The following is a 23574-nucleotide window of genomic DNA, read 5'->3' on the forward strand; positions in this document are numbered from 1 at the left end:
AAAAAGAAAAAAGACTCCACCTTGTTCCTGGCATGCAGGGCAGATGGATTGGTGCGTAGGCGCAATCAGCGAGCTTTGCGCCGCCTTCCACGCTCGCAACTGAACCGTACGCACACGCCGGATCCTCCACTGGTTCCCAAGGATGACTTCGTGGAGATGCCACGGATCATGCCCCTTCCATCGCCACCAGAACCAAACCACAGCCAAGGCAACACTAACAAAGATGTTGAATGTTATATTTGCACGAATGAAAAAACCAAGCACTGCACGAAGTACAACAAATGGTAAAGTAGAGACTTCGGCAACAGCATCACCTCCAACAGTCCAAGGTGAACCAGTGTGACCCCAAATCTCCACAGCTGAACCGGCTTGAGGACCAGCCCATTCTTGAGGCGGTCACCCATTAGACTGGACTTATAACGCTGTTCATACGTTCAAAAAGTCAAACACTTCTGTATTATAACCTGTTGTTGTTTATTGTTCCAGATATCGTCTGACCGGACCACTGTTCAAGTTTTTTTTTTCTCTCTCGCATCCATGTTTTGTTATGGTACAACCTTGTTAGTGTGACGCACCCGACATCGCCCCATGTAAATAGTTACGTCATATACACACGCTGTACACAACACACACACACACTCTTAGATGCACTCACGACACAATTATATTTATAACCACGTAGGCACATATCTTTGTAAAAAAGGGGGATGTCATGATATTCAAACACACACATCATGATAGACACACCAACAGACAAATCAGAACACACAACACCACAACCAATGACAGAAAGATATAAAAGCACAGACACGACCCCCGGTGGTGAGTATTAGCTGCAGAGGAGGACCAGGACACATCTGCCACCAAACACACTCAGGGAGACAGCACGTGCAGAGTATCCAGAACGAACTGTATTATAAGAGTTAAAATAAAATAGAGTTGTACCACATACAACTGTGTTGGCTCATCTGTGCACCAGAGCACCCAACACCACAGAGGGGTCAATTACTAGGGGGCATAGGTTTAAGGTGAGAGGGGCAAGGTTTAGAGTAGATGTACGAGGCAAGTTTTTTACGCAGAGGGTAGTGGGTGCCTGGAACTTGCTGCCGGAGGAGGTGGTGGAAGCAGGGACGACAGTGGGCGTCTTGACAAATACATGAATAGGATGGGAATCGAGGGATACGGACCCAGGAAGTGTAGAAGATTGTAGTTTAGACGGGCAGCATGGTCGGCATAGGCTTGGAGGGCCGAAGGGCCTGTTCCTGTGCTGTACTTTTCTTTGTTCTTTGTTCTTTGACTCTCCCTAACCGCACTGTGGATGTACCTGCACGACATGGACTGCAGCGGTTCAAGAAGATAACTCACCGCCATCTTTTGCCTGAACTGCTTCCCGTAGTGGCGAATTTCACAGACTCACCACTCTCTGGGGAAGAGATTTCTCCTCATCTCTGTCCTAAAAGGTTGACCACATATCCTCAGACTGTGACCCGTCGGTATGGACACCCCCGCCATTGGGAACATCCTTCCTGCATCGACCCTAGTTGGATTGGATTTGGTTATTGCCACGTGTACCAGGGTGCAGGGAAAAGTATTTTTCTGTGTGCAGCTCAAACAGACCATTGTGTATATGAACAGAAAATACATAATAGGGCAACACAAGGTGCACAATGTAAATACATAGACACCAACATCGGGTGTTCTCAGACTTCTGTATCTCCTGCCCGATGGAAGAAGTTGGAAGAGTGAGTAAGCCGGGTGGGAGGGATCTTTGATTATGCTGCCCGCTTTCCCCAGGCAGCGGGAGGTGTAGATGGAGTCAATGGATGGGAGGCAGTTTCGTGTGATGGACTGGGCGGTGTTCACGACTCTCTGAAGTTTCTTGTGGTCCTGGGCTGAGCAGTTGCCATACCAGGAGCCAAGTCCCAAGTTTTGGAGCTTTGATACGAGTTTGGCTGGGATTATGGTGTTGAAGACGGAGCTGTAGTCAATAAATAGGAGTCTGATGTAGGAGCCCTTGTTGTCGAGATGCTCCAAGGATGAGTGTAGGACCGGGGAGATGGAGTCTGCTGTGGACCGGTTGCAGCGGTTTGCGAATTGCAGTGGATCAAGGCGTTCTGGGAGGATGGAGGTGATGCGCTTCATGACCAACTTCTCAAAGCACTTAATAATGATCCACTGGACCACCGGATGGTAGTCATTGAGGCACATAGCCTGGTTCTTCCTTTGCACCGGTATGATGGTGGTCTTCTTGAAGCTGGTGGGGACCTTGGAGTGGAGTAGGGACAGGCTAATGATGTCCACAAACACCTCTGCCAGTTGATCCATGCAGGCTCTGAGTGTACGACCAGGGATCCCGTCCGGGCCCGTCGCCTTCCGAGGGTTCACTTTCAGGAAGGCCGATCTGACTTTGGAAGCTGTGATGCTGGGTATGGGAGTGTCCGGGGCTGCTGGGGCACTCGACAGTGGATCGATGGTTTCCTGCTCAAACTGAGCATAGAGTTCATCGGGGAGGGGTGCGCTGCTGCTGGAGATACTGCTCGGCTTCGCTTTGTAGCCCATTATGTTCTTTAGGCCTTGCCACAACCGACGAGAGTCTGTAACATCAAAGATTTCATAGCACAGCATTTGGAAAGCTGGGGTATAATCAGACAAAGTCAGCATAGATTTACGAAAGGGAAATTGTGCTGGACAAATGTACTGGAATTCTTTGAAAATGTAACTAGTTGACCAGGGAGAACCAGTGGATGTGGTTTATTTAGACTTTCAGAAGGCTTTCGACACGGTCTCACATAGCAGATTAATATGTAAAGTTAAAGTGCATGGGATTAAGGGTAGTGTCTTGAGATGGATAGAAAGCTGGTTAGCAGACAGGAAGTAAAAAGTTGGAATAAATGGGTCTTTTTCTGATTGGCAGGCATGACAAGTGGGGTACTCAGGGATCTGTGCTAGGACTCCAACATTATAAATTAATGATTTGGAGTGGGGAGAATGTGGGACTCGCTGCCACAGGGAGTGGGGAGAATGTGGGGCTCGCTTCCACAGGGAATGGGGAGAATGTGGGGCTCGCTTCCACAGGGAATGGGGAGAATGTGGAACTCGCTCCCACAGGGAGTGGGGGAGAATGTGGAACTCGCTCCCACAGGGAGTGGGGAGAATGTGGGACTCACTCCCACAGGGAGTGGGGAGAATGTGGGGCTCGCTTCCACAGGGAATGGGGAGAATGTGGAACTCGCTCCCACAGGGAGCGGGGAGAATGTGGAACTCGCTCCCACAGGGAGTGGGGAGAATGCGGGACTCGCTCCCACAGGGAGCGGGGAGAATGTGGAACTCGCTCCCACAGGGAGTGGGGAGAATGTGGGACTCGCTCCCACAGGGAGTGGGGAGAATGTGGGACTCGCTGCCACAGGGAGTGGGGAGAATGTGGGACTCGCTCCCACAGGGAGTGGGGAGAATGTGGAACTCGCTCCCACAGGGAGTGGGGAGAATGTGGAACTCGCTCCCACAGGGAGTGGAGAGAATGTGGGACTTGCTCCCACAGGGAGTGGGGAGAATGTGGGACTCGCTCCCACAGGCAGTGGGGAGAATGTGGAACTCACTCCCACGGGGAGTGGGGAGAATGCGGGAACTCGCTCCCACAGGGAGTGGGGAGAATGCGGGAACTCGCTCCCACAGGGAGTGGGGAGAATGTGGGATTCACTCCCACAGGGAGTGGGGAGAATGCGGGAACTCGCTCCCACAGGGAGTGGGGAGAATGCGGGAACTCGCTCCCACAGGGAGTGGGGAGAATGTGGGACTCGCTCCCACAGGGAGTGGGGAGAATGTGGGACTCGCTCCCACAGAGAGTGGGGAGAATGTGGGACTCGCTCCCACAGGGAGTGGGGAGAATGTGGGACTCGCTCCCACAGGGAGTGGGGAGAATGTGGAACTCGCTCTCACAGGGAGTGGGGGGAATGCGGGAACTCGCTCCCACAGGGAGTGGGGAGAATGCGGGAACTCGCTGCCACAGGGAGTGGGGAGAATGTGGGACTCACTCCCACAGTGAGGCACGATAAATTTGACTAAAGACGAAAGTTGAATCCAAACTGATGCTTTATTGCTGTGGATCCCACAGCAGCTGGCGAAATGGCTGCGAGCAGGAGGACACGCATATTTATACCCCACCTCCTGGGCGGAGCCAGCAGGCAGGGGCCAGAGGCGAACCTGTAGTGCAGGTTCTACCGTACATCCTCTAATATAGGTACAACAGTGGTTTACCACATTCACCCCCTGTTAAAAATTGAGTCCGGTGGGGGTGGTGGATAACTATATACAATAATGAGATAATATTTACAAAGCAAAACAAATGTCCTTTGACGTCCGCTGGACCGGTCAGAGGTTCAGCCTTGATGGTCCTTTGGGAGCGACAAAGTGGTGACGGCGATGTTGGTGCTGACCTCGTCGAAGGTGACTCCGGGAGTGTGCCGAAATCCTCTTCATCGACGGGCGTGGGCAGGGGGAGAACGGACTGTCCTGGGGGGGTGGTGTTGTGAGCAACGGGGGGAGGGTGGCGCCGGGGGCGCCGGGGGTGGTGTGGGGGTGGAGCCTGCTGGTGCCAGGTCCCTGAGGGAGGCGGTATCCTGGCGGCCGTCGGGGATTGTCACGTAGGCATGAAGCAAGTGTACCCTCTCCACTAACGGGTCCACCTTGTGGAGCTGCACATCTTTACGGAGAAGCACGGTTCCCGGAGTTGTGAGCCAAGTCGGAAGCGATACCCCGGATGTGGACTTCCTGGGGAAGGCAAAATGACGTTCATGTGGTGTACGGTTGGTAGCAGTGCAGAGTAATGAGCGAATGGAATATCGTGCATCAGGGAGGACCTCTTGCCAGCGGGAGGCTGGGAGATTTCTGGATCGTAGGGCCAGCTGGACGGCCCTCCATACCGTCCCATTCTCCCTTTCTACCTGTCCGTTTCCCCGGGGGTTGTAGCTCGTCGTTCTGCTGGAGGCGATATCCCTGCTGAGCAGGAACTGACGCAGCTCATCACTCCTGAATGAGGATCCCCTGTCACTGTGGATATAGGCGGGGAAACCGAACAGAGTGAAGATGGGGGCAGCACGGTAGCATTGTGGATAGCACAATTGCTTCACAGCTCCAGGGTCCCAGGTTCGATTCTGGCTTGGGTCACTGTCTGTGCGGAGTCTGCACATCCTCCCCGTGTGTGCGTGGGTTTCCTCCGGGTGCTCCGGTTTCCTCCCACAGTCCAAAGATGTGCAGGTTAGGTGGATTGGCCATGATAAATTGCCCTTAGTGTCCAAAATTGCCCTTAGTGTTGGGTGGGTTTACTGGGTTATGGGGATAGGGTGGAGGTGTGCACCTTGGGTAGGGTGCTCTTTCCAGCAGCCGGTGCAGGCTCGATGGGCCGAATGGCCTCCTTCTGCACTGTAAATTCTATGATAAATTCTATCTATAAGATAGAATTAAGGGCTTTAATGACGGTGGCAGACGTCATGTCGGGGTATGGGATGGCGAAGGGGAACCGGGAGTATTCGTCGATCACGCTGAGAAAATATGTGTGACGATCGGTGGAGAGGAGGGGGCCTTTGAAGTCCACGCTGAGGCGTTCAAAGGGGCGGGAGGCCTTCACCAGGTGCGCACGGTCCGGCCGGTAGAAGTGCAGCTTGCACTCCGCACAGACCTGGCAGTCCCTGGTGATTGTCCTTACTTCTTCGACGGAGTAGGGCAAATTTTGTGCCTTAATGAAGGGGTACAACCGTGTGACTCCCAGGTGACAAAGGCTGTCGTGCAGGGTCCGGAGTCGGTCTACCTGTGCGCTGGCACATGTACCTCGGGATAGGGCGCCTGGGGGCTCGTTGAGTTTGCCAGGGCAATACTTAACCTTGTAATTATAGGTGGAGAGCTCGATTCTCCACCGCAAGATTTTATCATTTTTGATCTTGCCCCGCTGTGTGTTGTTGAACATGAAGGCTACCGACCGTTGGTCAGTGAGGAGAGTGAATCTCCTGCCGGCCACGTAATGCCTTCAATGCCGCACAGCTTCAACGATAGATTGGGCTTCTTTTTCGACAGATGACTGTCGAATTTCTGAGGCATGAAGGGTGCGGGAAAAGAATGCCACGGGTCTGCCTGCCTGGTTTAGAGTGGCGACAAGGGCGACGTCTGAAGCATCGCTTTCTACTTGGAAGAGCAGTGTTTCATCTACAGCGTGCATCCCGGCCTTGGCGATATCTGCTCTGATCCGGGCGAAGGCCTGTTGGGCCTCGGCCGTCAGGGGAAACTGGGTGGACTGTATGAGTGGGCGAGCCTTGTCTGCATAGTTTGGGACCCACTCTGCGTAATACGAAAAGAACCCCAGGCAGCGTTTGAGGGCCTTGGGGCAGTGGGGGAGGGGGAGCTCCATGAGGGGGCGCATGCGGTCGGGGTCGGGCCCTAGAACTCCGTTCTGGACCACGTAGCCGAGGATGGCTAAGCGGGTTGTGCTGAACACGCACTTCTCCTTGTTATAGGTGAGGTTTAGGAGAGTAGCGGTTTGGAGAAATTTAGTGAGGTTGGCGTCGTGGTCCTGCTGATCATGGCCGCAGATGGTGACATTATCTAAGTACGGAAAGGTGGCCCGCAAACCGTACCAGTCGACCATTCGGTCCATCTCCCTTTGGAAGACCGAGACCCCGTTAGTGACGCCGAAGGGGACCCTAAGGAAGTGGTAGAGGCGACCGTCCGCCTCGAAGGCCGTGTATGGCCGGTCCGACTTCCGGATGGGGAGCTGGTGGTAGGCGGATTTCAGGTCTACCGTTGAGAAGACCAGGGGCGGGATTCTCCGACCCCCCCTGCCGGGTCGGAGAATCGCCGGGGGCTGGCGTGAATCCCGCCCCTGCCGGTTGCCGAATTCTCCGGCACCGGATATTCGGCAGGGGTGGGAATCGCGCCGCGCCGGTTGGCGCCCCCCCCCCGGCGATTCTCCGGCCCGCGATGGGCCAAAGTCCCGCTGCTGGAAAGCCTGTCCCGCCGGCGAGAATCAAACCACCTTTTGAACGGCGGGACAAGGCGGCGCGGGCAGGCTCCGGGGTCCTGGGGGGGCTCCCACAGGGAGTGGGGAGAATGTGGAACTAGCTCTCACAGGGGGCGTCATTCTCCGACTCCCCAGCGGGTCGGAGAATGGCCGTTGGCTGCCGTGAATCCCGCCCCGCCGGTTGCCGAAGTCTCCGAAGGGAGAAAAGTCGGCGGGGCGTTAATGGCGCCGCTGCCGCGGAGAATGTCACGGGTCTGCGCAAGGCAGCCGATTTTCGGCCTGCCGATACTCTCCCTTCCGGATGGGCCGAAGTCCCGTCGACGTGATGACCGTTCACGTCGACGTGAATCAAACCTCCTTTTCATCGGCGTGACCCGGTGCTCCAGGTTCACGCCGACCAGCGTGGAGGTGAGTGACGGCCTGGGGGGTTGGCTCTGGGCAGGCGATGGTGTGGCCGCAGTCTGAATGCGTGAGGAGAGGTGTGTCACGGGTTGTGTGTGTGTGTGTGCGGCGGGGGGGGGTGGTTAGAGTGGGCTGGGCTCCGGGGGAGTGCAGGGAGGGGGGTCCGTGCCGGGGAGGGGGATGGGGGGGTCCGTGCCGGGGAGGGGGATGGGGGGTCTGGGCCGGGGAGGGGGATGGGGGGTCCGTGCCGGGGAGGAGGTTGGGGGGTCCGTGCCGGGGAGGGGGATGGGGGGTCCGTGCCGGGGAGGAGTTTGGGGTCCGTGCCGGGGAGGGGGATGGGGGGTCCGTGCCGGGGAGGAGTTTGGGGTCCGTGCCGGGGAGGGGGATGGGGGGTTCCGGGCCGGGGAGGGGGATGGGGGGTCCGTGCCGGGGAGGAGGTTGGGGTCCGTGCTGGGGGGGGGGGATGGGGGGGTCCTGTGCCGGGGAGGAGGTTGGGGTCTGTGCCGGGGAGGGGGATGGGGGGTCCGGGCCGGGGAGGAGGTTGGGGCCCGTGCCGGGGAGGGGGATGGGGGGGTCCGTGCCGGGGAGGAGGTTGGGGGGGGTCCGTGCCAGGGAGGGGGATGGGGGGTCCGTGCCGGGGAGGAGGATGGGGGGGTCCGTGCCGTGGAGGAGGATGGGGGGGTCCGTGCCGGGGAGGGGGATGGGGGGTCCGTGCCGGGGAGGAGGTTGGGGTCCGTGCCGGGGAGGAGGTTGGGGTCCGTGCCGGGGAGGGGGATGGGGGGGTCCGTGCCGGGGAGGAGGTTGGGGTCCGTGCTGGGGAGGGGGATGGGGGGTCTGGGCCGGGGAGGGGGATGGGGGGTCCGTGCCGGGGAGGAGGTTGGGGGGGTCCGTGCCGGGGAGGGGGATGGGGGGTCCGTGCCGGGGAGGAGTTTGGGGTCCGTGCCGGGGAGGGGGATGGGGGGTCCGTGCCGGGGAGGAGTTAGGGGTCCGTGCCGGGGAGGGGGATGGGGGGTTCCGGGCCGGGGAGGGGGATGGGGGGTCCGTGCCGGGGAGGAGGTTGGGGTCCGTGCCGGGGAGGGGGATGGGGGGGTCCTGTGCCGGGGAGGAGGTTGGGGTCTGTGCCGGGGAGGGGGATGGGGGGTCCGGGCCGGGGAGGGGGATGGGGGGTCCGTGCCGGGGAGGAGGTTGGGGCCCGTGCCGGGGAGGGGGATGGGGGGGTCCGTGCCGGGGAGGAGGTTGGGGGGGTCCGTGCCGGGGAGGAGGATGGGGGGTCCGTGCCGGGGAGGAGGATGGGGGGGTCCGTGCCGGGGAGGAGGATGGGGGGGTCCGTGCCGTGGAGGAGGATGGGGGGGTCCGTGCCGGGGAGGGGGATGGGGTGTCCGTGCCGGGGAGGAGGTTCGGGTCCGTGCCGGGGAGGGGGATGGGGTCCGTGCCGGGGAGTGGGGAGAATGTGGAACTTGCTCCCACAGGGAGTGGGGAGAATGTGGAACTCGCTCCCACAGGGAGTGGGGAGAATGTGGGACTCACTCCCACAGGGAGTGGGGAGAATGTGGGACTCGTTCCCACAGGGAGTAGGGAGAATGTGGGTCTCGCTCCCACAGGGAATGGGGAGAATGTGGGACTCACTCCCACAGGGAGTGGGCAGAATGTGGAACTCGCTCCCACAGGGTGTGGGGAGAATGTGGGACTCGCTCCCACAGGGACTGGGGAGAATGTGGAACTTGCTCCCACAGGGAGTGGGGAGAATGTGGAACTCGCTCCCACAGGGAGTGGGGAGAATGTGGGACTCGCTCCCACAGGGAGTGGGGAGAATGTGGGACTCGCTCCCACAGGGAGTGGGGAGAATGTGGGACTCACTCCCACAGGGAGTGGGGAGAATGTGGGACTCGCTCCCACAGGGAGTGGGGAGAATGTGGGACTCGCTCCCACAGAGAGTGGGGAGAATGTGGAACTCGCTCCCACAGGGAGTGGGGAGAATGTGGGACTCGCTCCCACAGAGAGTGGGGAGAATGTGGGACTCGCTCCCACAGAGAGTGGGGAGAATGTGGGACTCGCTCCCACAGGGAGTGGGGAGAATGTGGGTCTCGCTTCCACAGCGAGTGGTTGAGATGAATAATTTTGATGTGTTTGAGAGGAAGTTGCATGAACACATTAGGGAGAATTCGGTATAGACGGGTGTCTTTGTTGGGCTCGCTGCTGCAAAGAGGCACATGTGGAGCATTAACACCGCCATTGACCCGACCTCGCATGGCCGGTGTCTGTGCTGCAGTTTCATATCCCACCCACCCTTACCTAATTCTCACCTTGTTTTCAAACCTCTCCATGGCCTCACCCTTCCCTGTCTCCGAAATCTCCTTCAGCCCCACAGCCCTCGGAGATATCTGCATTTCTTCAATTTTTGCTTCTTCGGCATTCCTGGTTTTAATCACAGCACCATTGTTGGGCGTGTCTCCTGCTGTTCAGACCCTCAGCTCTGAAATATCCTCCTGATAACGCTCGACCTTCCTCCTTCAAGACCCTCCTGAAAACCTACCTCTTTAGCCAAGCTTTTGGTCACCCTGGCCTAACATCTCCTTCTGTGTCCTGTTTGATGCACTATTAATTACGACGAGGCGAGAGTAGAGAGTAATCGAGGTTTTATTACACAGAGATGTGTGGCCTCCTACAGCAGCTTACAAAATGGCTGCTGTTCGGAGAGCACACACATTTATACTCCGCCTACTGGGCGGAGCCAGCAGGCAGGGATCTACACCCGTACCTGTAGCACAGGGGCCTTACCGTAATACCCTCATCTGCAGTGCAGTATATACAATATAATACAACAGTGGTGACTACCACATTCACCCCCTGTTAAAATGAGTCCGGGGGGGGGGGGGGGGGGGGGGTGTGGAAAACTATTTACATACAGGTTGTCGTTAAAATTTCAGAGAAGGTTACAAATTTAGACAGTCGGGCGCCTTGATCCGTCGTTGAGAGCGGCGCAGTGCTGGTGGCGAGTCAGGCATTGGCTCGGTCGTCGGTGACTCCGGGAGCGTGTCGACATCCTCTTCATCCCCGGTGGGACCAAGGGGAGGACGGATTGTCCTAGAGCGGGGGCTGTGGTGGGGTGCGCTGGGGGAAGGGAGGGTGGCGCCGGGGCAGGGGGGCTGGGTGTGTGGGGACCCAGCTGGTGCCAGGTCCCTGAGGGAGACTGTGTCTTGGCGGCCGTCGGGGTACGCTATGTAGGCGTACTGCGGGTTTGCGTGGAGTAGCTGTCCCCTCTCAACCAACGGGTCCGCCTTGTGGAGCCGCACGTGCTTGCGGAGGAGAACGGGTCCTGGAGCTGCCAGCCACGCTGGGAGCGAAATCCCGGAGGTGGACTTCCTGGGGAAGGCAAAAAGACGCTCAAAGGGGGGTTTCGTTGGTCGCGGTGCACAGGAGCGACCGAATGGAGTGCAGTGCGTCGGGGAGGACCTCCTGCCAGCGGGAGGCCGGGAGATTTCTGGACCGTAGGGCCAGCTGGACGGCCCTCCAGACCGTCCCATTCCCCCGCTCCACCTGCCCGTTTCCCCGGGGGTTGTAGTTGGTCATCCTGCTCGGGGCGATGCCCTTGTTGAGCAGGTACTGGCGCAGCTCATCGCTCATAAATGAGGATCCCCGGTCGCTGTGGATGTAGGCGGGGAAACCGAACAGAGCGAAGGTGGTGTTGAGGGATTTGATCACGATGGCAGACGTCATATTGGGACACGGGACGGCGAAGGGGAATCGGGAATACTCGTCGACCACATTGAGAAAATACGTGTTGCGGTCGGTGGAGGGGAGGGGCCCTTTGAAGTCCACGCTGAGGCGTTCAAAGGAGCGGGAGGCCTTCACCAGGCGCGCACGGTCCGGCCGGTAGAAGTGCGGTTTACACTCCGCGCAGACCTGGCAGTCTCTGGTGACAGCCCTGACTTCTTCGATTGAGTAGGGCAGATTGCGGGCCTTAATGAAGTGATAAAAGTGGGTGACCCCTGGGTGACAGAGATTGTCGTGCAGGGTCCGGAGTGGGTCCACTTGTGCGCTGGCACATGTACCTCGGGACAGGGCATCGGGGGGCTCGTTGAGCTTACCGGGGTGATATTAAATCTCATAATTAAAGGTGGAGAGCTCGATCCTCCATCGCAAGATCTTATCATTTTTGATCAGTGAGGAGAGTGAATCTCCTGCCGGCCAGGTAATGCCTCCAATGCCGCACAGCTTCAACGATGGCTTGGGCCTCCTTTTCGACGGAGGAGTGCTGAATTTCGGAGGCATGGAGGGTGCGGGAAAAGAATGCCACGGGCCTGCCTGCCTGGTTCAGGGTGGCGGCCAGAGCGACGTCTGATGCATCACTCTCGACTTGGAAGGGGAGCGTCTCGTCGACCGTGTGCATCGCGGCCTTGGCGATGTCGGCTTTGATACGGTTGAAGGCCTGGTGAGCCTCGGCCGTCAGTGGGAAACCGGTGGAGTGGATGAGTGGGCGGGCCTTGTCCACATAGTTAGGGACCCACTGGGCGTAGTACGAAAAGAACCCCAGGCATCGTTTGAGGGCCTTGAGGCAGTGGGGAAGGGGGAGATCCATAAGGGGGCGCATGCGATCAGGGTCGGGCCCTAGAACTCCGTTCTGAACCACATAGCCGAGGATGGCTAATCGGTTCGTGCTGAACACACACTTCTCCTTGTTGTAGGTTAGGTTGAGGAGTTTATCGGTGTGGAGAAATTTGGAAAGGTTAGCGTTGTCGTCCTGCTGGTCGTGGCCGCAGATGGTGATGTTATCCAGCTACGGGAAAGTGGCCCGCAGTCCGTACCGGTCAACATTCGGTCCATCTCCCGTTGGAAGACCGAGACCCCGTTAGTGACGCCGAAGGGAACCCTAAGGAAATGGTAAAGGCGGCCGTCTGCCTCGAACGCAGTGTACGGGCGGTCCACCTTGCGGATGGGGAGCTGGTGGTCGGCAGATTTCAGGTCCACTGTCAAGAAGACCCGGTACTGTGCAATCTGATTGACCATATCAGATATGTGTGGGAGGGGGTACGCGTCGAGCTGTGTGTACCGATTGATGGTCTGACTGTCGACAATGACCGTCCTGTTTTTCTCCCGTTTTCACCACTACCACTTGGGCTCTCCAGGGGCTGTTGCTGGCCTCGATGATGCCTTCCCGAAACAGCTGCTGGACCTCAGACCTGATGAAGGTCCTGTCCTGGGCGCTGTACCGTCTGCTCCTGGTGGTGACGGGTTTGCAATCCAGGGTGATGTTTGCAAACAGAAAAGGCGGGTCGACCTTAAGGGTCGTGAGGCCGCACACAGTGAGGGGTGGTAGGGGCCGGCCAAATTTCAGGGTTAGGCTTTGGAGATTGCACTGGAAGTCCAGGCCGAGTAGCAAGGCAACGCAGAGGTTGGGGAGGACGTAGAGGCGGAAGCCGCTGAACTCTACGCCCTGGACGGTGAGGGTGGCGATGCAATACCCCCGGATCGCCACGGAGTGGGATCCGGAGGCCAGGCAGATTCTTTGGTTAATGTGGTGTACCGCGAGGGAGCAGCCCCTTACCATATCGGGGTGGGTGAAGCTCTCAGTGCTCCCGGAGTCCAGAAGGCAGGATATCTCATGCCCGTCGACCTTCACCTTTGTCGACGCGGTCGCGAAGTTGTGCGGTCGGGACTGGTCGATCGTGACGGAGGCGAGACACGGCTGGTTGGTGGCGGTTGCAGGCGATGAGCGGCCTGACGTGCAGGGGTCCTGAGGCGGGGAAGATGGTGGCGCCCATGGGCCGCACGTGGTCTGAGGCGAGGAAGATGGCGGCGCCCACTGGCCGCACGCGGGGGGTGCAGGGCCAATAGCAGCGATTGAGCGGGCCTGGCACACTGCAGCAAAATGTCCCTTCTTGCCGCAGGCCTTGCAGAGCGCGCTCCGCGTCGGGCAGCGCTGCCGGGGGTGTTTTGTCTGTCCGCAGAAGTAGCGCTTGGGTCCCCCGGGGTTGTCTGGCTGCAGTGCAGGCGTGGGGTTGGCTGGGGGCGGTCGTTGATGGGGTCCACGATGGGGTGGCTGCTGGCGGGGTCCACGATGCCCAGGAGGGGTGGGCCGTGCGGTCGGGGGCATACGCCTGTACGTTGCTTGAGGCGGCTGTGAGCGAGAGCGCTAGTTTCTTGGTCGCCGCGAGGTCAAGCGTAGCCCCTTCTAAGAGGCGCTAACGGATGTAGGCCGATCCTATACCCGTAATGAACGCGGCTCTCATTAGCAGGTTAGAATGTTCAGCGGCTGAAACGGCCTGGCAATCACAGTCTCTCACCAGGGCGAGCAGGGCACGCCAGAAATCTCCCACAGACTCACCGGGAAGTTGGTGCCGCGTGGACAGGAGGTGTCTGGCATAGATCTTGTTGGTCTGCTGAGCGTAATTCTCCTTCAGTAGCGCCATGCCCTCTGCGTAGGCCGGCGCGTCCTGGATGAGGGGAAAGACACCTGAGCTCAGCCGCGTGTACAGAATCTGGAGCTTCTGTGCTTCTGAGATTGGGTCTGGCGCAGACCCGATGTAGGCTTCAAAGCAAGCGAGCCAATGTGCGAAGTCCATTTGAGTGTTGTCTGCTTGAGGATGCAGCTGCAGGCGATCCGGCTTGATGCGGAGATCCATCTCTGAAAACTCTCTGTGTAATAAATTGATGCACTATCAATTACGACGAGACGAGAGTAGAGAGTAATCGAGGCTTTATTACACAGAGATGTGTGGCCTCCTACAGCTGCTGCCGAAATGGCTGCTGTTCGGAGAGCACACACATTTATACTCCGCCTACTGGGCGGTGCCAGCAGGCAGGGATCTACACCCGTACCTGTAGTACAGGAGCCTTACCGTAATACCCTCATATGCAGTGCAGTATATACAATATAATACAACAGTGGTGACTACCACACTGATGTCATATTGTTTTATAATGTTACTGTGAAGCGCCTTTTGCTATTTTATTGCTATTTGAAATAATCGATTTTGTAAACTCATTTGGGTAGATGTTGATGATCCAATTGATGGAAAAATGGAAGAAGCGCTTTCCTGTTGACTAGTGGCGACTAGGGGCTTTTCACGGTAACTTCATTGCAGTGTTAATGTAAACCTACTGTTGGCCAACATTCATCCCTCCAACAACACCTTCAGATGTAAAGTGAGCCAGTTGCTCATCTCATGCTGTTTGGGGGATGTTGCTGTGCAGTGATTGGCTGTTTGCTTTGCCCGCAGGCAATGTTTTTTTATTATTCGTTTGAGGGATATGGAGGCCACAAGCTGGGCCGAATGCCTGACTCAGAGGAGCAATCAAAAGTCAACATGTCGGCCAGACCAGAAAAGGACACTAGTGAAGCAGATGGGTTTTTCTGATAATTGTTGAATGGTCAGCATTGGACTTTTAATTCCAGATTTTTTTACTGAATTGAGATTTCAACATCTGCGGTGGTGGGATTGCCCCAGGCCTCGGGATTACTCATCCAGTCATCATGCCACTTTACCACTGTCTCCCCCCAGGCTCCATCTCACAATCAGTTTCCTCACTGTGAGTTATTGTGGGAAACTCAGAAGACGTTCTAATCTCTGCTTCTTCGGAGCTCACACCTCTGCATCTCTGAGGGTGGGTTTCCTGATCTAACGGCAGGTAGTTCATGTTTTGTGCTCCTGTAATGGCGACGCCTCTGGTGGGAACTGGTGTCTTACTCGAACACATTCTCCCATTTCTACAGAACCTTTCCCTGACGGTAGCACAGTGGTTAGCACTGTTGCTTCACAGCTCCAGGGTCCCGGGTTCGATTCCCGGCTTGGGTCACTGTCAGTGCGGAGTCTGCACGTTCTCCCCGTGTCTGCGTGGGTTTCCTCCGGGTGCTCCGGTTTCCTCCCACAAGTCCCGAAAGATGTGCTGTTAGGTGAATTGGACATTCTGAATTCTCCCTCAGTGTACCCGAACAGGGGCCGGAATGTGGCGACTAGGGGCTTTTCACGGTAACTTCATTGCAGTGTTAATATAAACCTACTTGTGACACTAAAGATTATTATATTGCTGATAGGAAATTGATGCTTTTTGCTTAAAAGAGAAAGATGATGGTATGTTAATGTTCAGTCAGGGTGTCCGAGTTGCCATGGCAACATGTATCTTTAAATGCATTTAACAGTCTGAAGCTATGGATAGTGATGGCAGAGGCACCAATTCTCTTTCCATCATGTGGCTGACTAGGAATCACTCCCATTTTAAAATAGAACGTACAGTGCAGAAGGAGGCCATTCGGCCCATCGAGTCTGCACCAATCCACTTAAGCCCTCACTTCCACCCTATCCCCGTAACCAAATAACCCCTCTTAACCTTTTTGGTCACTAAGGGGCAATATTATCATGGCCAATCCACCTAACAGCACGTCTTTCGGGACTTGTGGGAGGAAACCGGAGCACCCGGAGGAAACCCACGCACACACGGGGAGAACGTGCAGACTCCGCACAGACACTGACCCAGCGGGGAATCGAACCTGGGACCCTGGCGCTGTGAAGCCACAGTGCTAGCCACTGTGCTACCGTGCTGCCCAAATGGCTGCAATATTTCTTTGACTGTATTGAAGCATCTCAGGGTGCTCCATCAGCCATTCTCAAACTCAGGGCCACGGCCCACGGGTGACAATGAGTAGAAGTGATCATCTCCCTGGAGGCAGAAAAGGCCTTCGACCGAGTCGAGGAGAAGTACCTCACTGGATCAGGATTCACCGCTTGGGTGAAACTTCTGTACAGCGCTCCCATGGCGAGGGTATGGACGTGGACAAACACGCCCAGCTCTAAATACTTCCGGCTGCCCAGAGGCACGAGGCAGGGAGATGCCCGCTGTCCTCGCTGCTGTTTGCCATGGCAATCGAAGCACTGGCCATTGTCCTCTGAGCGGTGGGAGGTTGGAGAGGTATCCAGAGGGGGGAGCAGAGAGCTTAGAGTCTCCTTCTAGATCCCGACCTCCCAAGCGGCATGGAGGGATGATGAAGCTCTCAAAGTGGTTTGGAGCCTTCTCGGGCGACGCACTCAACCTGAGAAGAGTGAAGCCTTCCCCGTGAACCCGCAAGGGAGAGGGACAGAGCTGGAGGGACTGCCCTTCAAACAGGCCCAAAACAAAAACCGCTACCTGGGCTTCCAAGTAGACCACGGCTGGAAACGGATCCACAAGTGGAACCTTGTCAGTCTGGCGGAGGAAGGCAAAAAAGAATCTGCAGAGGTGGGGCCCACTCCCACCCTCGCTGGCAGGGAGGGTGCGGACGATCAAAGTGAACGTGCTGCCCAGGTACCTCTTCCTGATCCGATCCCTCCCAATCTACACCCCCAGGGCCTTCTTCAACACGGTGGACAAACTAATCATGGCGTTTGTGGGGAGAGGGAAAACCCAAGCATCCAAAAAGCGTCCTACAAAAGAAAAGAAGTTTGGGAGGTCTGGCCTACAGTTCTACCGCTGGGCGGGCACAGCAGAAAGAGTGAGGGATGGGTGAAGGAGCTGGGAGGGGAATGGGTGAGGATGGAGGAGAGTTCCTGCATAGGGACATCCCTCTGCGCCCTAGTCACGAACGCACTGCCATCCCCTCCGACCTCTCAGGAAGCCCAGTGGTAGCAGCCACGTTCCGAACATGGTATCAAATGAGACAACACTTCGGCCGAACCGAAATGGCCACTGTGGCTCCAATCTGTAACAACCAGAGATTCACACCCGCAACAATGGACACCACTTCCAAAATGTGGAGTCAGGACGAGGGGACACTGGCGGTTAGTCACATGTGCACAGACGACAGATTAGTGATCCTGGAAAGTTCCAGCTACCTACAGGAAACAAAATGAGGTACATACAGGTGAAAAACGTCCTCCGTAGGGAAATGATGATGTACCCCCAGACACCAGGGCCGGGATTCTCCGACCCCCCCGCCAGGTCAGAGAATCCCCAGGGGGCGGTGCGAATCCCGCCCCGCCGCCGGCTGCCCGATTCTCCGGGCCCTGATGGGCCGAGTGGCCGTTCAGTTTTGGCCAGTCCCGCCGGCGTGAATTACTCACCTCACGCACGGCGGGACCTGGCAGGTAAGTGTGCGGGGGCGGTCCTGGGGGGAGGGGCACGGGGGGGGTGGGGGCGGGGGGGGAATCCAGTGGCCTGGCCCGTGATCGGGGCCTACCGATCCTGCGGGCGGGCTGTTTCCGGGGGGGCCTTCTTTCCTCCGCAGCGGCCCCTGTAGGGCTCCGCCATATTGCCCGGGGGCCGGCGCGGAGAAGAGAAACCCGGCGCATGCGCGGAAATACGCCGGCCGGTCCGCGCATGCACGAGATCACACTGGCCGTTCTGCGCATGTGCGAACTCGCACCTGTCCTTTGGCGCCGGCTGGAGCGGCGGCAACTACTCCGACGTCAACCTGCCCCCCGAAGATTTGGAGAATTCCTCACTTTCGGGGGCTGTTGACACCGGAGTGGTTGGTGCCGGTTTTGCCGCCGGCGTGGGGACATCGCCCCCTGATCGGAGAATCCCGTCCCAGGAAACTCGCTCGTTGAGGAACTGTTGGATGTGGCCGCCCGAGGGAAAGGGAGCTGTGGGGACCTGTACTGGCGACTGTTGGAGGAGATACACTCACCCCGGACAAGATAAGGGATAAATGGGAGGAAGAAGCAGGCAGGGAAGTCGGGGGAGGACTCTGGATTGAAGCACGACACAGGGCGAACTCAACCTGTAGGGGACAGGCCCGAGGGCAAGCGGAAAACCAGAGGGAACAACAATGGGCTGGTTAAAACACGCTCGGGCCAACGTCGGGGAGGGCAGTTGAGGCAGATTGGTCACGTGGGGCCCACAGCCACGGAGTAGCGGGGTGGATAGATATAAATATTTACAGTGATCTTCGTTCTCGCTCTTTGGTTTTTCTCTCTTGTAAATTTTAATCTCTCCTTGGTTGCTTTGTTTGGTATTATGTGTGGTTATTAAACGTGTAATTTAATGTACGAACTGAAACGCGGAAGATAAAATGTGAAAACCAATAAAAACATTAAATAGAAACTGACGAACATATCATTAACTCTCATTTGCATTAATTTCAATCTCATTGGCGAGATAGAACTGGAAAGCAGCGGCCTCCTGGGAGTGACCCGACTCCCCAGAGGGAAGTCGCGCGGGCGTCGTTTAGTACCCGTTTCAAAACCGAGAAGCTGCCGCGATGGTTTCTGACGGGAATTGAGGAGGTGAGGAGCCATTTCCATTTTTCGGCATTCAGCTCGAGGGCACCAGAGCTGCTGCCCCAGTCCTCGGGAGCTGGGAGGGGTGGGGGTGCTGTGCAGGGAGACCTCATCAGGGGGGGTTGGTTTAGCTCAGGGGTTGCGCCTTGGCCGGGGGCGGGGGGGTGGGGGGGGGAGCGGGGAGGCGCTTTGCGAATGTGCAGCCTTCAAGCCATCTTTAAATATTATGGTGACCAATAACAGGGCAAGGTGCAGCCTGTTTGTCCCACCAAACACTCCCAGGACAGAGCCCTGCTGCGGCTTCTATCCTGAAAGTCAACTCCACTCCCTTTGAATGGGAGCAGCCTCTGGCTTCACAGCTGAAGGCTATTTCAAATGAGGAATTGACCATGAGAGCTGGGATAGCAGTTTTCTTGCAGAGATGCCTGAACTCTCGGAGCGTCAGCACCATCGAGGCGGCTGGCAACAATCAAACACTAAAGAGCGGGGCATCAGCACTGAGGATCCTCTCGTGGTCAAAGTGTGAGTGCGTGAATCGAGGAAGGGCAGTTGAGCCACTGTTGGGATCTGACCAGGCGTCCGTAACACTGACAGAAGAACCTCATCCGAGGAGAATCTGGGGACGATGGGCCCCCGTGCTCCTCCTGACACGTCGAACCCCTGTCGCCTCCTGTCGGGCGGCATGGTAGCACAGCGGTTAGCACTGTTGCTTCCCAGCTCCAGGGTCCCAGGTTCGATTCCCGGCTTGGGTCACTGTCTGTGCGGAGTCTGCACGTTCTCCCCGTGTCTGCGTGGGTTTCCTCCGGGTGCTCCGGTTTCCTCCCACAAGTCCCGAAAGGCCTTGTTAGGTGAATTGGACATTCTGAATTCTCCCTCTGTGTCCCCGAACAGGCGCCGGAGTGTGGATTTTCACAGTAACTTCATTGAAGTATTAGTGTAAGACTACCTGTGACACTATTATTATTATTATTCAATCCTCCAGCTCCTCCTGGTCCGCCCTCAACCTCATCATCAGACAAGGCCGCATCTTCCTCCTAATCCTCCAGCAGGTCACCCCACTGCTGTGTCAGCTTGTGAAGGGCACAGCAGACCACCACAAAGCGGGAGACCCTCTGCAGAGTGGTCCAGACATCGGAACCGCATTTTGAGCACTCCAATACACCGCTTAATGACAGCACAGGTGACAACATAGGCCTCGTTATAATGGGTCTCTGCCGCAGTCTTCGGCCTCCGCACTGGCGTCATCAGCCATGACCTCGGTGGGTACCCCCTTGTCCTCCACAAGCCAACCCGTCATCCTGGATTGGTCCTCGAAGACACCGGGGACCTCCGACTGCCCAGGATGCAGCCACCATGCTCACTCCCTGGGCAGCAGGCGCACACGTGCATGACACGGAGTCGGTGGTCGCACTCGATGTGAACATTCAGGGAGTGGAACCCCTTCCTGGTCATATAAGAATAATAATAATCGCTTATTGTCACAAGTAGGCTTCAATGAAGTTACTGTGAAAAGCCCCTAGTCGCCACATTCCGGCGCCTGTTCGGGAGGCTGGTACGGGAATTGAACCCGCGCTGCGGGCATTGTTCTGCATTACAAGCCAGCTGTTCAGCCCACTGTGCTAAACCAGCCTCGTATAGGGCACTCCTTGACGTCCCGGTGCGGGCAGGGTGTCGTGCGTGCCATCGATCGCTCCCGGACCTGGGGAACCCCGGCGATGGCAGCAAACCCTGCCGCCCAGGCGTCCTGGTGGGCTTGGACCAGCTGCAAGGTGATGCCCAGCATACAGGGCCTCAGTCACTCCCCGGATGTACCTGTGGGTTGTAGATTGTGAAATGCCTCACAGGTCCCCACTCGAGCCTTGGAATGAGCCAGTGGCATAAATGTTGAGGACTCCGGTGACCTTCACGGCCACCGGGAGCGGTTGTCCTCCCCCTCCACAGGCTGTCAAGTCCGTGAGGATGTCGTACAGGAGCCGCACTGTCTCTCTCCTGAGACAGAGTCTTCTGTGGCATACGGCGTCCGTCATGTCATTGAATGACCAACGATGCCTGTGCACCTTGGGTCATCGCTGGCCTCCCCTTCTGGGTCGCTCCTCGGCATGATGGGTGGCCGGGTCTTCGAGATGTGCGGTGGCCCCCTGCACATGGGGGTGCCTTCTTCAGTGTCTGCCCGCCTCGGCTGCCACCGCCAGCCTCTGTGGAACCCACACCAGCAAAGACCCTTATATCTGTCAGGAATTGGAGAAAGAGAGAACCCGGCAGGCAGTCAGGGCTTCCATCCCTGGACCCTCAAATCCCGCAAGCCTCCCCTACCCTTAGATGACCAGTCTTCTCTCAGGGTGTCATCCAGCGAGGCCAGTTGTGATGGTAAACCTCACTCTGCACACTCATCCCGGCCACATCAGCAGCCCCGAGATCCCAGACCTCTGCCAGGAGCATGTTACTGTACCAGAGACAAAACGTTTTTAACTTTTAAGGTGGTGTGCATAGATCGATTTGTTCCAGAAGTGATAGCATAAGAAATAGGGATTGGTTATTTTGAAACAAACTTTATTAAAACAAAAGAAAAGCAAACGATATTTAAACTTTTAAACTTCAACTGAAAAATAACAGATTACATGTAGTTACTTAACTCTAACGCACATGTTTCCATTAAATAGAACTTCAAAGGAACATACAGTTCTCATTCTACTTTCACAGCATTATCAGAGGCCCCTCCCACCCAGGCTTTGCCTTCTTCCAGAACCTTCCATCAGGCAGAAGGTACAGAAGTCTGAAGACCCGCACATCCAGACATAGGAACAGCTTCTTCCCCACAGCTACCAGACTCCTCAACGACTCCCCCTCGGACTGATCTGTTCCCTGTAAGAACACTATTCACGATGCCCTATGCTGCTCTTGCTCATGTATTAGCTTTGTTTGGCCCCTTGTTCCGCACTGTAACCAATCACTGTGTCGATGTACCATTTGGCAATGTTCTCTGTTGATTATTCTTTTGTCCACTATGTACGTACTGTGTACGTTCCCTCGGCCACAGAAAAATACTTTTACTGTACTTCGGTACATGTGACAATAACTCAAATCAAATCAAAATCACATCACTGGACGGCAAAGATGATACATACATTCATGAAGCAATGTTTTTGCTGTTAGTGAAGATCCACAGAACCCTTTTTGAAAGCCTGCGTCTGAGACAGTTTCCATGACCTCCTTCAGTGACTTTTCAAATCCTTCTCATCACCTGTTCAAACAGGATTCTTTTTCTCTTTCTCACTCTGAGCTCCACCTAGCCCCTCAAACAAAGGTTCTCTCCTGAGGTGTCCAGACTTGAGCCCATTGTCATTATCTTGGCTGTCTCATTTCCCACTCCTGTTTACACAAAGGATTAGAATCATGCTATTGATATGCAACTAACCTCTCATTTAGGATCATCACACTCTGTAATGGGCTAATGGCTGTTCAAACAAGAGTGTCCCTAAGGACAATGGATCTCGAGTGGGGCAGCACTGTAGCATTGTGGATAGCACAATTGCTTCACAGCTCCAGGGTCCCAGGTTCGATTCCGGCTTGGGTCACTGTCTGTGCGGAGTCTGCACATCCTCCCCGTGTGTGCGTGGTTTTCCTCCGGGTGCTCCGGTTTCCTCCCATAGTCCAAAGATGTGCAGGTTAGGTGGATTGGCCATGATAAATTGCGGGGTCACTTCCGCATCGATCATCGCGGAGGCAATGGCCGAGGCAGAAGGAAAAGAGTGCCCCCACGGCGCAGGCCCGCCCGTGGATCGGTGGGCCCTGATCGCGGGCCAGGCCACCGTGGGGGCGCCTCCCCCAAGACCCCGGATCCCGCCCGTGCCGCCAGTCCCGCCGGGAAGGGATTCTGGATTGATTCACGCCGGCGGGACTGGCATGACAGCAGCGGGACTTCGGCCCATCGCGGGCCGGAAAATCGCCGGGGGGGCCGCCGACCGGAGCGGCGCGATTCCCGCCCCCGCCGAATTTTCGGTGCTGGAGAATTCGGCGGCCGGCGGGGGCGGGATTCACGCCGCCCCCCGGCGATTCTCCGACCCGGCGGGGGGTTGGAGAATCCCGCCCCTGATTGTGTTCTTCGAGAAGGTGACCAAACAGGTGGATGAGGGTAAAGCAGTTGATGTGGTGTATATGGATTTCAGTAAAGTGTTTGATAAGGTTCCCCACGGTAGGCTACTGCAGAAAATACGGAGGCATGGGATACAGGGTGATTTAGCAGTTTGGATCAGAAATTGACTAGCTGGAAGAAGACAAAGGGTGGTGGTTGATGGGAAATGTTCAGACTTGAGTCCAGTTACTAGCGGTGTACCACAAGGATCTGTTTTGGGGCCACTGCTGTTTGTCATTTTTATAAATGACCTGGAGGAGGGCGTAGAAGGATGGGAAGGAGTAACAGGAAGACAGAGTACTGGGCTAATGGTAAGATTCTTGGTAGTGTGGATGAGCAGAGAGATCTCGGTGTCCATGTACATAAATCCCTGAAAGTTGCCACCCAGGTTGAGAGGGTTGTTAAGAAGGTGTACGGTGTGTTAGCTTTTATTGGTAGAGGGATTGAGTTTAGGAGCCATGAGGTCATGTTGCAGCTATACAACACTCTGGTGCGGCATTTGGAGTATTGCGTGCAATTCTGGTCGCCGCATTATAGGAAGGATGTGGAAGCATTGGAAAGGGTGCAGAGGAGATTTACCAGAATGTTGCCTGGTATGGAGGGAAGATCTTATGAGGAAAGGCTGAGGGACTTGAGGCTGTTTTCATTAGAGAGAAGGTTAAGAGGTGACTTAATTGAGGCATACAAGATGATGAGAGGATTGGATAGGGTGGACAGTGAGAGCCTTTTTCCTCGGATGGTGATGTCTAGCACGAGGGGACATAGATTTAAATCGAGGGGAGATAGATATAAGACAGATGTCAGAGGTAGGTTTACTCAGAGAGTAGTAAGTGCGTGGAATG

The 23574-nt window shown here is 56.4% G+C and overlaps 1 protein-coding gene across 1 annotated transcript in view; it reads right to left on the reverse strand.

Annotated features, from left to right (window-relative positions):
* slc44a5b (solute carrier family 44 member 5b) overlaps positions 1-23574 on the reverse strand; it is a 596657-nt gene that overhangs the window by 561652 nt on the left and 11431 nt on the right. The gene's annotated exons all lie outside the window — the stretch shown is intronic.

Source organism: Scyliorhinus torazame, chromosome 7 (genome assembly GCF_047496885.1).
Source record: "Scyliorhinus torazame isolate Kashiwa2021f chromosome 7, sScyTor2.1, whole genome shotgun sequence".
Taxonomy (NCBI): domain Eukaryota; kingdom Metazoa; phylum Chordata; class Chondrichthyes; order Carcharhiniformes; family Scyliorhinidae; genus Scyliorhinus; species Scyliorhinus torazame.